Source organism: Hemitrygon akajei, chromosome 29 (assembly GCF_048418815.1).
Source record: "Hemitrygon akajei chromosome 29, sHemAka1.3, whole genome shotgun sequence".
Classification (NCBI taxonomy): domain Eukaryota; kingdom Metazoa; phylum Chordata; class Chondrichthyes; order Myliobatiformes; family Dasyatidae; genus Hemitrygon; species Hemitrygon akajei.
In genome coordinates this window covers 32,133,162-32,150,094 of record NC_133152.1, presented here as the reverse complement: position 1 = coordinate 32,150,094, position 16,933 = coordinate 32,133,162, and the positions used below count along the sequence as shown (strand labels likewise).

Here is a 16,933-nt window from a genome sequence, read left to right as displayed (position 1 = left end):
AGCAATATTTTCACAACAGTCACAGCGGTGTTATTAGTTGTAGGAACAGCTTCAATCCATCTGCTAAATACATCTACTATCACTAAGCAATACTTATAACAATGTACTCTAGGTAATTCCATAAAATTAAGTTGTAAACTAGAAAAAGGCTCACTAGGCAAGGGGGTAGTAACCTGGTAACCTAGCAACCTGCCCTGCTGAGTAACTCTTGTGCTATTAATAGGGTTTTCTTCTTACTTTACAATGGAATGCTAGAAGTTTGCTAGCTAATAATTCCCAGGGGATTTTTAATGCTCATTGTACCTCGGGAAGTTACAGATGTGAAAGGTGATGGCAGACTTGAAGTCAGAAAAGTATTTGCTTGTATGTTGCTGAGTAGGAGCGGCAATGCACCTTACGAACCGCCAACCGCCATGAAACATTATTATTAGAAGAAATTAAAAACCGGAACATATACAATTGAGGTCTCCGGAAGAAATGAATCACTGACCAGAAGAAATGACTGTTAGGTGCTACAGGCCTGAACGAACACGGCGCATCGGGTGACGATAGGGCGGCCGTGACCGCCACTCCTCCCCGTCGCCAAGGGGGTGCTCGCCGGCCCGGGACCACTGCTGTCGCCGGGGGCCGTGAACGCAACTACTCCCCGTCGCTAAGGAACGAGTTCTCGTTCCGTGGCCGCGACTCCATCCTTCCACGAAACTCCAACGGGCCGTCGCCAAGGGAAGCCGTGTCACCATGGTGCCGGTAAGCGCATAGTTTCGTAGGAAATCATCAAATATTCCGGTTTTTCATTCTGGTTCCGTCAGTGGCTTTGAACGCTGGCGGACCGAACCGCTCTTGGCATGAAAAGGAACCATGTGTTGTCCCAATTCTGAGGAAACTTGGCCCTTATCACCACCGGACAGCAAAAGTAAAAATAAACAAGAGCGAAGCGAGCCCCCGACCCCGACCCCGACCCCGACCCCGACCCCGATCACCGACCATAAAACACAGAAGAAAAATTAGGCAATCTTGCCACCTACTTTGCTTCGCCATTCGATCATGGGTGGGTTTTCAGTATTTGGTGGCTTTCAATGAGATCCTCTCCCCTCCCCACCATTCTAAACTCCAGCAACTATATGCCCAGAGCAATCAAACATTCCTCATACCATTACAGAATCAATCAGGTTTATTATCACTGGCATGTGTCCTGAAATTTGTTAACTTAGCAGCAGCAGTTCAATGCAATACGTAATATAGAAGAAAACTAATAATAAATAAATCAATTACAGTATACGTATATTGAACATATAGTGGCAAATGGAGTTCAACCCGGAGTAGTGTGAAGTGGTACACTTTGGAAGGACAAACTCCAAGGCAGAGTACAAAGTAAATCGCAGCATACTTGGTAGTGTGGAGGAGCAGAGGGATCTGGGGGTACATGTCTACAGATCCCTGAAAGTTGTCTCACAGGTAGATAGGGTAGTTAAGAAAGCTTATGGGATGTTGGCCTTCATAAGTGGAGGGATAGAGTTTAAGAGTCGTGAGGTAATGATGCAGCTCTATAAAACTGGTTAGGCTACACTTGGAGTACTGTGTCCAGTTCTGGTCGCCTCACTATAGGAAGGATGTGGAAGCATTGGAAAGGGTACAGAGGAGATTTACCAGGATGCTGCCTGGTTTAGAGAGTATGCATTATGATCAGAGATTAAGGGAGCTAGGGCTTTACTCTTTGGAGAGAAGGAGGATGAGAAGAGACACAATAGAGGTACACAAGATATTAAGAGGAATAGATAGAGTGGACAGCCAGCGCCTCTTCCCCAGAGCACCACTGCTCAATACAAGAGGACATGGCTTTAAGGTAGGGGTTGGGAAGTTCAAGGGGCAATTAGAGGAAGGATTTTCACTCAGAGTGATTGGTGCATGGAATGCACTGTCTGAGTCAGTGGTGGAGGCAGATACACTAGTGAAATTTAAGAGACTACTAGACAGGTATATGGAGGAATTTAAGGTGGGGGACCTTGTGGGCCGAAGGGCCTGTCCTGTACTGTGCTGTACTATTCTATGTTCTATGAACCATTCTCGTGAATCTCCTCTGGAACCTTTCCAATGCTGACACATCTTTTCCTAGACAAGACATCCGAGCAGAATTAGGCCATTTCATCATGGCTGATTTATTAACCCCACTGACTCCATTCTCCTGCCTTCTCATTACCTCTCACACCCTGACTAATCGAGAACCTATCAACCACTGTTTTAAATATACTCAATGACTTGACCTCCACAGCTGCCTGTGACAACAAATTTACCACCCTCTGACAAATAAATTCCTTCTTAACTCTGTTCTAAATGGTTATTCCTCTGTTCTGAGGCTGTGCCCTCTAGTCCTAGACTCTCCCAGTATAGGAAACATCCTCTCCATATCCACACTATCTATGCCTTTCAATATTCAATAGGGTTCAATGAGATACCCCTTCATTCTTCTTAATTTCAGTGAGCATAGGCCCATCGAACATTCCTCGTACAATAACCCTTTCATTCCAGAAATCCTTTTCATGAACCTGCTTTAAACCCTGTCCAGTTTCAGCACATGCTTTGTCAGATAAGGGGCTCAAAACTGTTCACAATATTCCAAGTGAGGCTTCACCAGTGCCATATAAAGACTCAATATTTCATCCTTGCATTTATATTCTAGTCCTCTTAACATGAATACTAACATCACATTTGCCTTCCTCACCATCTACTCAATCTGTAAAATAATTTTTAAGCATTTTGACCCCAAGTCCCTTTGCACCTTGGATTTTTGAATTTTCTCCCCATTTAGAAAACAGTCTACACTTTTATTCCTTTTACCAAAGTGCACGACCGTACATTTCCCAACACTGTATTCCAATGTCCACTTCTTTGCCTATTCTCCTAACCTGTCAATGTCCTCTGCAGCTTCCCTGCTTCCTCAACACTATCTGACCCTCCACCTATTTTGGTATTGTCTGCAAACCCAGCCACAAAGCTATCACTTCAATCATCCAAATCATGGAAGTACAATGTTAAAATAAGCAGTCCCAACACCAACCCCTGCAGAACACCGCCAGTCACTGGCAGCCAACCAGAAAAGGCTCCCTTTATTCCCACTGTTCGCCTTCTGCCAATCATCCAATGCTCTATCCATGCTAGTATATTTCCTGGAATACCCCAGACTCTTGTTTTGCGCCTCATGTGCGGCACCTTGTCAAAGGCCTTCTAAAAATCCAAGTAAACAACATCCACTGACTCTCCTTTGTCTATACTGCCTGTTATTTCCTCAAAAAATTCCAACAGATTTGTCAGGCAAGATTTTCCCTAAAGGCTTGCCTGCAGAAGGCAAAGAGTGGTTGTAGACAGGTCATATTCTGCATGGAGGTCAGCGACCAGTAGTGTGCCTCAGGGATCTATTCTGGGACCCTTACACTTTGTGATTTTTATAAATGACCTGGATGAGGAAGTGGAGGGATGGGTTAGTAAGTTTGCTGATGACACAAAGGTGGATAGTGTGGAGGGCTGTCAGAGGTTACAGCAGGACATTGATAGGATGCAAAACTGGGCTGAGAAGTGGCAGGTGGAGTTCAACCCAGATAAGTGTGAAGTGGTTCAATTTGGTAGGTCAATTATGATGGCAGAATATAGTATTAATGGTAAAACTCTTGGCAGTGTGGAAGATCAGAGAGATCTTGGGGTCTGAGTCCATAGGACACTCAAAGCCGCTACGCAGTTTGACTCTGTGGCGAAGAAGGCATATGGTGCATTGGCCTTCATTAAAAGGGATTGAGTTTAAGAGCTGAGAGGTAATGTTACAGCTATATAGGACCCTGGTCAGACCCCACTTGGAGTACTGTGCTCAGTTCTGGTCACTTCACTACAGGAAGGATGTGGAAACTATAGAAAGGGTACAGAGGAGATTTACAAGGATGTTGCCTGGATTGGGGAGCATGCCTTATTAAAATAGGTTGAGTGAACTTGGCCTTTTCTCCTTGGAGCAACGGAGATGACCTGATGGAGGTGGAAAAGGCATTGATTGTGTGGATAGTCAGATGCTTTTTCCCAGTTTGAAATGGCTAGCACAAGAGGGCATAGTTTTAAGGTGCTTGGAAGTAGGTACAGAGGAGATGTCAAGGGTAAGTTGTTTTTTTTTTACATAGAGAGTGGTGAGTGCGTGGAATGGGCTGCCAGCGATGATGGTGGAGGCGGATACAATAGGGTCTTTTAAGAGACTCTTGGATAGGTGCATGGAGCTTAGAAAAATAGAAGGCTCTGGATAACCCTAGGTAATTTCTAAAGTAAGTACATGTTTGGCACAGCATTGTGGGCCAAAGGGCCTGTATTGTGCTGTATTTTTTCTATGTTTCTATGAAACTGTGCTGGCTTTGGCCTATTTTATCATGTGCTTCTAAGTACCCTGAGACCTCATCCTTAGCAATCAACTCCAACATCTTCTCGACTACTCAGGTCAAGCTAACTGGCCAGTAGTTTCCTTTCATTTGCCTTCCACCCTTCTTGAAGAGTGACAGCTGCAGTTTTCCAGTCCTCTAGAGTCATGTCAAAATTCTTGAAAGATCATTACATGCCTCCACATTCTCTTCAGCTACCTCTTTCACAACCCTGGCGTTTAGTCCAGCTGGTCCAGATAACTTACTTCCCTTCAGCCCTTTTAGCTTCCTAACCACCTTACCCCTAGTAAAAGCAACTGCACTCACTTTTGCACCGACTCCTGTGACACGCTGCTCACTACTGATTGCCAACCAGAGTAACACTCATGTATCCCAACTCTCTGCTTTCTATTAGTTAACCAATCTTCTATCCATGCTAATACATCACTCCCAACTCTGTGCATCCTTATCTTATGGATGCGGCACCTTATCAAAAGCCTTCTGGAAATCCAAGTAAATAACGTCCATCTGTTTCCCTCTATCCAGTGCACTCGTTATCTGCTCAAAGAACTCCAATAAGTTCCTCAAACAGGACCTGCCTTTGTTGAATCCATGCTGCATCTGCCTGATGGATCCATTTCTTTCCAGATGCCTCACTATTTCTTCTCCAATGATAGCTTCAAGCATTTTCCCAACTACAGATGTTCCCAACTAACTGGCCTATGTTACCTGCCTTGCCTATATCCTTTTGTGAACAGTGGCATGACATTTGCCATTTTCTAATCTGCCAAGACCTGCCCAGAGTCCAGAGAAAAATTTGGTAAATTATCATCAAAGCCTCTACTATAACTTCTGCCATTTCTTTCAGAATTCTGCCATCTCTTACTACCTCATTTTCCAGTGGTCCAATATCTACTACCTACTCTTGCCTCTCTTTCACTCTTTATATATTTGAAAAATCTTATGGTATCCTCTTTGATGTTATTTGCTATCTTACCTTCTTTTTCATCCTTATGACTTTTTTAAAAGCTTCCCAATCCACTAAATTTCCCCTAATTTTCCTCTATCATATGCCCTTTTGCTTTTATGTTTTCTGTGACCTCCCTTGTCAGCAACAATTGTGTCATCCTGCCTTTAGAATACCACACCTTCCTTGGGATGTATCTATCCTGCACCTTCAGAATTGCTCCCAGAAACTCTAGGCATTGCTGTTCTGCTGTCATCCCTGCTTGTGTCCTCTTCCAATCAACTTTCTCAAGCCCCTCTCTTATGCCTCTGTAATTTTCCTTTCCTCCACCACAAAAATGATACATCTGACTCTAGCTTCTCCCTCTCAAACTTCAAGATGAATTACGTCATATTATTATCACTGTCTCCTAAGGGTTTCTTTACCTTATGCTCCCTAATCAAATCCGATTCATTATACAACATCCAATCCAGAATAGCCTTTCCACAATTGGGTTCAACCACAAGCTGCTCTAAAAAGCCATCTCATAGGCATTCTACAAATGATCTCTCTTGGGATCCAACACAAACCTAATTTTCCCAATCTACCTGCATATTGAAATCCCCAAAATTAAATGTCAAAAGGGTAATTGTCTTTTCTATCTCCCATTGTAATTTGTACCCCACATTCTCCTAAGGAGCTTAGGAGAACAATGGCACCTAACGGCATCTCCTTTGCTTGCATCTTTGGATACAGCTCTATTTCTATCTCTAATATCTCTTTATTTTTCCTATCGTCTGTAAATAACCCCCATTAGGGTCTTTTAACTTTTCCAAGTTGTTAACTCTACCCACAATTCGACGTCTTCCAATCCTATGTTACCTCTAAGGATTTGATTTCATTGTTAACTAACAGGACCACCCACCCCCTCTGTCTCCCTGCCTGTCCTTTCGATATAATGTGTATCCTTCGATGTTAAGCTCCCAACTAAAATCTTCTTTCAGCCATGACTCAGTGATTCCCACGTCATATCTGGCAATCTCTAACTGTACTACAAGGTCACCTGCCTTATTCTGGATATTGCATGCATTCAAATATAACACCTTCAGTCCTCTTTGCATTTTATCTCACATTTTTTTTTACAATGGAATGCTAGAAGTTTGTTAGCTAATGGTCAGGGGATTTTAATACTCACATTTCTATATGGAGTTGTAGTGACACGAATATGAAAGGGATGATAGAGGAAGACTTTCTGGAAGAAAAGTACTGGGTGTGCTTGAATGATGCTCAGTAGATGAAGATAAAATACCTTACGTTGGTCCACCAACTACCATTAATCAAAGGTTAAAAGGTTCATCTTATTGTTCAATTTAAGTACAACTCTGATATTTGTCTATTCCAGGTAGCCGTTAAATACAGAAAGACCATGAGTGTTGATGACAGAAGACACCAATCTCCCTCCAACTGGCATGAAAAAGAAACAAAACTCGCAAACCCCAAAATTCCCCCTCACCTGCAGCAAAAAACAGCCACAAAAGCAATCCTCCACCCCCCTCACTCGCAGAAAAGAACAGTAACAATTACAACAAATCCCCAACCTCTTCCCACACACTGAAAAAGTAACTGATCACCTACCAACCAATCAGCCATTAGAAAGAAAACACTGGAAAACTGTAGCAAACCAATATAAAGTACAGTCCAATAATCACATAAATCTCAGAATATGGAGAACGTCTTGTTGCTGCATATCAGGATAGTAGCCGCACTAACTCAGTCCTTGTGTAAAGAATGACTGCCGACCCGGGTCTGATTGCCTCCGATCTGGCTGCCGACCATCTCACAACGAGCCATTGCTGACCCCCTCCACATTCACTTCGATGCTTCAGTCTTCCTCGTCGCTTTGATGTGGAGTTTTTCATGACCCTGCGCCTAATCTCGGACCTTTTCCGTGAGTCGGCATTTTGGACCTTTTTGGGTCCGCCCCCCTCACCCCATCTCTGATCTCCACGAGGCAGCTCTCCAGATACAGCATAGTGCTGAATCCTTCGATTAAGATACAAACTGTATGCCACAGGCTCCAACAGTTTCTGTAACACAAACAAGACCAAAACAACAAGTGGAAGGCGTAGAAGAAGTGAAATAATTGGAAAGTTTTGTCTACCTGGAAGACGTCACCCGTGGATCGTTGATCGCTGGCGCCCGGAAGAAGAAGGTTTGTATGTTCTTCCTGTTTGCTTCTAGGTTTCCTCCAGGTGCTCCAGCTTCCTCACACATTCCAAAGATGTACCGGTTAGTAGATTATAAATTGTCCTTTAATTAGGGGTTTCCCAAACTTTTTTAGCCCAATGCCCCCCCAAAGCACCCTCATACTTGCCAATGCCCCTCTTGGTTATGGTATACTTGCTGGTGCCCCCATATTGTAACAACAGGCCTGATATATGCTAACCTGAAAAAAATGATTTCTGCTTTAAATTGTTATTTGCCTTTAAACGTAGCTTACTGTCCTGTGGTGGGGGGGGGGGGGGGGGGAGGGACGTGTCTTCAATAGGTATTCTGATTGTCGAAAGTTCCGACATGATTGTTTAGTTTAGAAACTGCAGCTCCTTTTCCCATTGGATAGCTGCCTGGTGTCGAGTTTCAAATATCCTGGGCATATGGGAAGCACAAGTGCGAGGTCGTCTCTCTTCTTTGGTTTAAGGCAACCCATTGAGAAGGCATGCCCTGTGCACACTTTTAGCTAAGTTTATTTGTTGAATGTTCAGCTTTGTAGTGTCTGTAACTTGGAGAACATAAATGTTTGGTTGAATTTTTATTTGTAAATGTATGATTAATACACCTATTCAAACTCGGTGCTTTCTGTCTCAGTCGCTGGACCTGCGAACCTGATTCAGCATTACATTTGGTGCTGTTTTGAGCGGAAGTGCATTTCTTTAATAGGTTATTTAAAAGAGAGGACCCTTAGTATGAGAGATGCAAGAGTCCCAGGGTGAACAGGTAATAGTGAGGGCTTTGGAAGTCTCGCTAACTCACTGATGGGTTATGGAATGCCGGTAGATTGATCAGACCAGTTGGATTTTGCCAGGGCTAAATGGGACATCACATTGTTCCTATACTTACATTGTTGGGTTTTCCCAGAAGAAAAGGTGCTGTCTGTTTTTTTTTGCAGCGATTGTAAGACATCAGTATAAAACAATAGCAAGTCTCAAGAATAAATTGGAAGATCTCAGTCAGCACTGTATTATTCTAAGAGAATCACTATTGACAGCTCAAACTCGAGCTGCAAAGTTGGAGGATAAAAATATAGCGATGGCTTGTCAGCTAATGAAACTACAATTGGTCAGTGTGTGCCGAGCTAATTCAGATTCAGATTCAGTTTATTGTCATTTAGAAACCACAAATACAATGCAGTTAAAAAATGAGACAATGTCCTACGGAATGATATCACAAAAAAGCACGCGAAAAACAGACCACACAAGCAAAAACAACATAACGTTTGGTAATCCCCAGTCCAGAGAGGCTGCTGCGTATCAATAGCATGGTACCATCTTAGCACGTTCCCCGGAAAGGAACTCCAAACCCATCAGACAAAACAAGGCTACCCAGACACACCAAGTCAAGAGACCAGCACTACCACCCAACAAACCAAAAACCTACACAAAACCACATAGTTATAGTTAACATTTAGTTACAACAGTGCAGACAATACCATAATTGATAAAAGACTAACTGACAAAAACCACATAATTATAACATATAGTTATATAACATTGGCAACCAGATCCCATTAAAGTTCAAGTCATGATGAGGAGAGGTGATGTTGGGCTGGGAGATAGGAATGTCTGCCTGGATGTTGAAAATGAGAGAGAGAGAGAGAGAGAGAGAGTAGACAGATAGATAGACTTTATTGATCCCAAAGGAAATTACAGTGTCAGAGTAGCATTACAAGTGTACAAATATACAAATATTTGAAGAGAAGTAAGAAAGAATAAAAAAAATTTTGAAAAGATGTACAAGATCCCTCCACCACCAGCAAAAAAGCATCAGCACCCTCCACCGAGCACTCAAGCGTGCAGCAAAGCATCAATAGACACAGACTTGCAGTACCCCAAAACTTCTTGTTCACCCGGTCAATTCGACATACCACAGGCTCTCTCGCTCTCTAATAAGGGAAAAAGAGGTGTCCCTGTTTCACAGCAAGAGGGGAGACGTAACAAACAATTCGCTGATTTAGGATGTTAAAAGTCTTGTGTCGCTTTTTCCAAGCTCTGCACCCATAGAGTTGGCACTTGTACAACTCTCTGGATATACAGCCCCCAGCAGCTAACCAGCTGCTCCCGATGTTCCGTATTCCCCCGCTATGCTTCAGTCAGGGGCACTGGACTAGAATCATCACATTCCCGGAACCGTGAAGGCATGCTGCTTTACCAGGCCGCATCCTTGGGATATCAAAAAGCGGCCGGGCGTGAGGCCCTGAGAGCAGGTCCCATTCCCGCAAAGAACAGAAGTCAGAGTGTAACTCCATATCAGTGTCTTCAAAAGATGCCCCCCACCCTGAAAAGGAAAAAAAGAGAGATATCAAAGATAGAAATAGAGCTGTTTTCAAGCAAGCAAAGGAGTCGCCGTTTAGCACCATCTTGACTTCGCCCTGCTGCCAGTCAAATTTTGCATAGCTTTCTTAATCTTTCAGTTCAAACTTTATTCATGATTAAAGATATAGTGGAATCTGGTTAATTGGGCCATCAGTTAATCAGAGCACAGAACAGATAATTTTACTCACTTCAACTCTAAACTGATTCCACAACCTATGGGCTCATTTCAAGGACTATAAAACTAAGGTTCTCAATATTATTTATTTGCAACAGCATGATTTGTCCTCTTATGAACATTTGTTGTTTGTCCGTCATTGTGTGTAGTTTTTCATTGATTCTATTGTGTTTCAATATTTATTCGTGCCTGCAAATAAATTAATCTTAGGGTTGTGTAAGGTGACGTATATGTACTTTGATAATAAATTTACTTTTTTATTTATCCTTGATCCTTAAAATATTTGCTGCCTCTGTCACAAAAGTAATAAACTAAACAGAATATACAATTCAATACCCTAAGTCAACCACAAAATTCTTGCCATCTTCGACACCATTCCATACAATGGAGTCTGGCGTTTTCCAATCACTATTACGCTTTTGAAATTTAGTGAGTTTTTTAAAAATTCGGCTAATATGGCAATTAGCTCTGCAGCCACTTCCTTTAAATCCAATAGATCCTTCAACTTGTCCCCATGTAGTTGTGTTTCCCTCACCTTTTGTCCATTGGGAGTGGGATTTTAAAGATGAGCTTTATTTGTCATAAGTGACATTGAAATTTACAGTGAAATGTTTTGTTTGCATCAATAACCAACGTAGTCTGAGGGCAGCCCACATGCGTTACTGTGCTTCCGGCACCAACATAGCATATCCACAACTTACATTTTTGGAATATGGGAGGAAACCCGTATGTCACAGGGAAATTGTACAAACTCCTTTCAGACGGCAGAATCCGATTTAATATCACTGATGTACAGTACCGTGCAGAAGTCTTAGGCACATATATAGTATATAGCTAAGGTACAGTACTGTATTTGTCAACACAGTGCGGAGAGCAACTTTGTAAGTCTGGCGATAACAAAGGATGTTGGGAGTGGCGAAGTTGATGGGCTGGGGGGTTGGGGGTGTGAGACAAATGGCACAGGAGGAGTGCTGGGGTGGGGGTGGCATGGGTGTGGACATATCCAGCCCTGAGGCAGCAGGCAAGGTAATTTGATACCAAACAATTGGAATATTGATTATTGCAAAATGCCTCTCTAGTGCTTCCCACTCCCTCCCCTCTCCCTTCCTCTTTTTTCCAACCAGTCTGTCTGCCCCTTTCCCACGCTCAGTCCACAATAGTGACCCATATCACAATGAGGTTTATCATTACTCACATGTCATGAAATTTGCTTTTTTTTGTAGTAGCAGCATTACAATGCAATACATAAAATTACTACAGTAGTGAACAATTGTCTAAGGCACCCTAGCTATACACTGTACACCCTATCCTTGTTATATGCGGGGGGACGTTCCTTGTAGTCAATGCATAATGTGAATAATTATTTAAATGGAGAAATTGTCAAGCAACAAAAGAACTTTAAAGGCAAGATTCTGTTCCCGGCAGCAGCATCCCAGAGCTGTGTTACCTTCAGCTGATGCCGCGCTGTTTATAATTTCCAACTTTTTTCAAGTGTTAAAGCGGTTCTCTGCCGCTCAGCTGATGGCCCAGGACATGACATCGGACAATTATGCGGCATAGTTAAATATTTCAAGCACAAAATCGCTGTACCGTAGGTAAAACCAACAAAAGTTTAAGAGCACAAGATCACGCATCCATACGTTACCAAAACCAATGTGAGACTGGTGGGATTGAGACGGTGAGGTGTGCATAGTGACTTGTATTGGTGGGAAAGCAGTGCTCCTCGCATAACTGTGAGTTTTGGGCGCATAAGTTACAGAGAAAGGTTGAACAAGTTAGGTCTTTATTCTTTGGAGCGTAGAAGGTTGAGGGGGGACTTGATAGAGGTATTTAAAATTATGAGGGGGATAGATAGTGTTGACGTGGATAGGCTTTTTCCATTGAGAGTAGGGGAGATTCAAACAAGAGGACATGAGTTGAGAGTTAGGGGGCAAAAGTTTAGGGGTAACACAAGGGGGAACTTCTATACTCAGAGAGTGGTAGTTGTGTGGAACGAGCTTCCAGTAGAAGTGGTAGAGGCAGGTTCGATATTGTCATTTTAAAGAAAATTGGATAGGTATATGGACAGGAAAGGAATGGAGGGTTATGGGCTGAGTGCAGGTAGGTGAGAGTAAGTGTTCAGCATGGACTAGAAGGGCCGAGATGGCCTGCTTCCGTGCTGTAATTGTTATATGGTTTGTTACGTATTCAGGCAACAATAAATATATATGAGTTAGGCAAGGGTTTTTATAACAAATAACACGTTTATTAAACACTGAAAACAAACCCCCCAAAAGTAAACAAACATTAGCTTAACTGGAACTCAGCTGCTGTGCGGCAGATTCACAGTTCTTAATAGCGTTGCAGTTCAAACAGTTCTTAAAGCGGTATTGAAAAAAACAGTTCTTTAAAGCGGTATGCCGAAAGTTCAAAAGCTCACAGTCCATTTAAAAGGAGAGACTTTTTTTAAAGCGATTTAAATTCTCTTCCACGTCGTTGTCCTTCGATTCCCGGCGTCGAACTTTCCCACGAAGAATTTTATGAAATATAACGGCTTAAAGGCACTGACCTTCCTTCCACACTATTCTCAATCTCCCGCTATCCCAGCGGAGATTAACACGAGAACAGTCAATGAAATCCTTCCGAATGAGGATCACACAAGGTTGAACTTTCCACCGTTGAAAATCGATTCTCCTCGATCTTTATCTTCCAAATTTTTATCTTCACTCTCCACCAGCAAAGAAACTGCTGGCAATGACCTTTTAAACTTTAGGCATTATATAAAACTTCATTTTTCAACTAAACTGCGTCATCACATTAAATCACGCAGTGACATGAAGTCATCTTGGCAAATCTAGCCACGAACTGCCCCACCTGACAGGGTGGGTCTTCCTTTTATACCCTGTAAAAAAAAACCTGTCACATGACCTCTACTGGCGGGAAAATGATGTCACTCCACCATCACATGACCATTACCTCAAGTCCAGTATAACTTCAACCCCAGTCACGTGACAAGGGTACCACTGTCACGTGTACGTAACAGGTTATATATACAAACACATACAGTACATATACACACATATATGTATACTTTTACACAGTATATTGTTGGATTTGTTGTTTTGTAGCCACATTACAGAGAAATATACACAGTATTTCTTATTGTAATTTATAAGTAAAAAATTAATCAAATTACTAGAAAAAGAGAGCTAATGTTTTGAGGTTATGTTCATGACCATCCAGGACACTAGCAGCAGGGTAGATGCTGTTCCTAAAATGTTGAATGTGCTGTGTTCAGGCTGCTGTATCTCCTCCCTAATGGTAGTAATAAGGAGAGGGCACATCCTCGGTGATGAGTTCCTTAATGATGGATGCCACTTTTTTTGAGGTATCGCCTTCTGAAGATGTCTGTGATGGTGGGGAGGCTAGTGCCTATGATGGAGCTAGCTGAGTTTACAATGCTTTACAGATTTTTCCAAACCTGTGGACCCCCTCCATACCAGACAGTGATGCAACCAATTTGAATGTTCTGTACAAGTGCAAAAATCTGATAGTGTCTTGGGTGACATACCAAACTTTGGTGATTTTTGGTGAGCAGTAAGAATTGAACCCTGATCGTTGGTAGTTTAAAGCATTATGAAGCATCTTCCATTCACTTGTCCTTTCATTTTATGAGCCCAATTGTAACTTTTGAGATATTTGCAATATTCTCAACAGGAGAGAGTGATGTGAAAACACACTTTGTATTTGTCATCTCTTTGCTTCCTGTCAGTAATTTGTCAATCTCAGGTTGCATTACTCACTTTATTACAGGTTATATTTACATCAGATGGATTCAAATTGTAGTCCATTTTTGGTCATCTGCAAATAAATGTGATACATCAGATGCTATGAATATTCTGAAGAGTTAATATCAAATTGTGGAATCACATCTAAAGCTACAGTGCCTATAAAAAGTATTCACCCTCCCCCTCCGGATGTTTTCTTGTTTTACAACATTGAATCACAAGGTATTTAATTTGGCTTTTTTGACACCATTCAACAGAAAAGACTCTTTCGCATTACAGTGAAAACAAATTTCTACAAATTGGCCTAAATTTATTGCTATTATTAAACACAAAATAATTGATCACATACATATTCACCCCCTTCAAGTCAGTATTTAGAATTTGCACCTTTGGCAGCAATTACAGTCTGGAGTCATGTGGAGAAGTCTCTATCAGCTTTGCACATCTGGACACTGCAAAATTTCCCCATTCTTCCTTCGAAAACTGCTCAAGCTCTGTCAGATTGCATGGGGATCATGAGAGTTCAGCCACAAATTCTCAATTGGATTGAGGTGTGGACGCTAACTTAGCCACTCCAGGATATCAACTTTGTTGTTTTTAAGCCATTCCTGTGCAGGTTTGGCTTTATGCTTGGGGTCATTGTCTTGGTAGAAAACAAATCTTTGCCCAAATTGCAGTTCTCCTGCAGACTGCCTCAGGTTTTCCTCCAGGATTTCCCTGTATTTTGCTGCATTTGTTTTACCCCCTACCTTCACAAGCCTTCCAGGGCCTGCTGCAGTGAAATATCCCCACAGCATGATGCAGCCACCACCATGCTTTACGGTAGGGATGGTGTGTTTTTGATGATGTGCAGTGTTTGGTGTTTAGTCTGATGGCCAAAAAGGTTCAATTTTGGTTTCATCAGACCTTAGAACCTTCTTCCAAACTAACTTCAGAGTCACCACAAGCCTTCTGGGAAACTTCTGAGATTTAGTTTGAGTTCTTTTCAACAGTGGCTTTCTCTTTGCCCCTCTCCCACAAAGCTGTGACTGGTGAAGCACCCGGGCAACAGTTGTTGTATGCGCAGTCTCTCCTATCTCAGCCACTGAAGCTTGCAACTCCTCCAGAATTGTTATAGCCTCTAGGTGGCTTCTCTCACTAGTCCACTTCTTGTATGGTCACTCAGACTTTGAGATGGACCGTTCTAGGCATATTTGCAGCTCTGCTATATTTGTTCCATTTCTTGATGATTGACTTAACTATACTCCAAGGGATATCCAGTGACTTGGAGATTTGCTTGTATCCAGCTCCTGATTTGTGCTTTTCAATAACCTTTTTGCGGTGTTGCTTGGAATGTTTTTTTTTTGTCTTCATGGTGTAGTTTTTGCCAGGACACTGACTCACCACCAGTTGGACCTTCCAGATACAGGTGTATTTTTACTACAATTAATTGAAACACCTTGAATGCACGCAGGTCTCCAAAAACAGTGGAGGAGGCCGTGGATGGGCATATCGGAACGGGAATGGGAAATGGAATTAAAATGGGTGGCCACTGGGAGATCCCGCTTGTTCTGGTGGACAAAACATAGATGCTTGGTAAAGTGGTCTCTCAATCTACGTTGGGTGCTCTCCCTCTGGTGCTCCTCCCCACCCCTCCTTTCTTTCTTCCATGACCTTCTGTCTCTTTCACCAATCAACTTCCTAGCTCTTTGCTTTATCCCTCCTCCTCCAAGTTTCACCTGTCACCTGTTGTTTTTCTCTCCCTTCCCCCACCTTTCAAATCTACTTCACAGCTATTTTCTCCAGTCCTGCGAAGGGTTTCAGCCCAAAACATTGACTGTATTTTTTTTTCCATAGGTGCTGCCTTTCCTGCTAAGTTCCTCTCCACTGAACTAATTATGTGTTGTCTAAAACCAATTGGCTGCACCAGTGATGGTTTGGTGTGTCATATTAAATGGATGAATACTTATGCAATAAGTTTTGTGTTTTATATCTGTAATTAATTTAGATCAATTTTTAGAGATCTGGTTTCACTTTGATGCAGAAGTCTTTTTTTCTGTTGATCAGTGTCAAAAGGAGCCAAAATAAATCCACTGTGATTCAATGTTGTAAAACAATAAAACAGGAAAACTTCCAAGGGCGGGGGTGGGGGGAATACTTTTTATAGGCTCTGTACAAAGAAACACAGCATATTGAAGGAAAATCAAAATAAAAATTACAGATGCTGACAAGGCAATAAAATGCACAATTGCAGGAAACACTCTGTAGGTAACAGCATCCATGGGTAGAGAGTTAACATGTTGATAAAGTGTTTTCAACATCACATATTAACTGTTTCTCTTTACACAGATGCTGAGTTGTTCACATGATGAATGCCACCCTTTTAGGCTGACTGAAGAAACTGATTTTTGATGTTCGGGATGCTTATGTGTGATAAACATTTTAATTGTCGTGTTTTTCACACATCCATGTTACCTTAGGTTTGATAATTGATTTTTACAATGGCTGTACATGTTTATGTATGTTATTATTGTGACATACTGGAATCATTTCTGTATTTGAAATGTAGAAACAGCACAGAAATAAGGAAAATCCTTAATCCATCAGTTATACAATGACAGACATTGCAATCCATTTCCACCTTTGGGAAATACTGCCAACTCTTCTGACCAACACTGAGATGACAATGTACCCACAATACTCCCATTGCCTTATAATTCCTAAGTATTACATCCTTGCTCTTTTATTCTAGTCATCTTGAAATGAATGTTAACAATGTACTTGGCTTCCTTGTCACTGACTAAACCTGCAAACTAACCTTTAGGGAATCCCGTACAAGGACTTTGCACCTCTTGTTTTTCACCCTATTTCGGAAACAGTCTACATCTTTATCTCTTATGTTTACATCTTTATTCCTTCTGCCAGAGTGCATGGCCATATACTTCCCCACACCATATTCCATCTGCCATTGCCGATTCCCCCGAAAAAGCACAGGAAGTAGGAGAATCATTAATCCGTCAGGAGTGAGATGATACGCATCTCCAAGTATGTATTTCCACCTTTGGGAAATATTGCCAACTCTTCTGACCAGC

The 16,933-nt window shown here is 42.0% G+C and overlaps 1 protein-coding gene and 1 long non-coding RNA gene across 2 annotated transcripts in view; one reads left to right on the top strand and one right to left on the bottom strand.

Moving 5' to 3' along the window:
• Positions 1 to 257: 257 nt before the first annotated feature.
• LOC140718414 (uncharacterized) lies at positions 258 to 16,587 on the top strand. Its single transcript, XR_012096682.1, has 3 exons — positions 258 to 747; positions 6,734 to 7,543; positions 16,191 to 16,587. It is a non-coding gene; the product is annotated as an uncharacterized lncRNA (long non-coding RNA).
• The window catches only part of LOC140718413 (tumor necrosis factor receptor superfamily member 5-like), a 33,680-nt gene continuing 25,509 nt past the window's right edge, over positions 8,763 to 16,933 (bottom strand). The window contains exons 9-10 of the mRNA XM_073032127.1: positions 13,878 to 13,935; positions 8,763 to 9,882 (exon numbers count right to left, since the gene is read on the bottom strand). The gene's annotated coding sequence lies outside the window, so the exon portion shown is untranslated. The remainder of the gene's footprint in view (positions 9,883 to 13,877; positions 13,936 to 16,933) is intronic.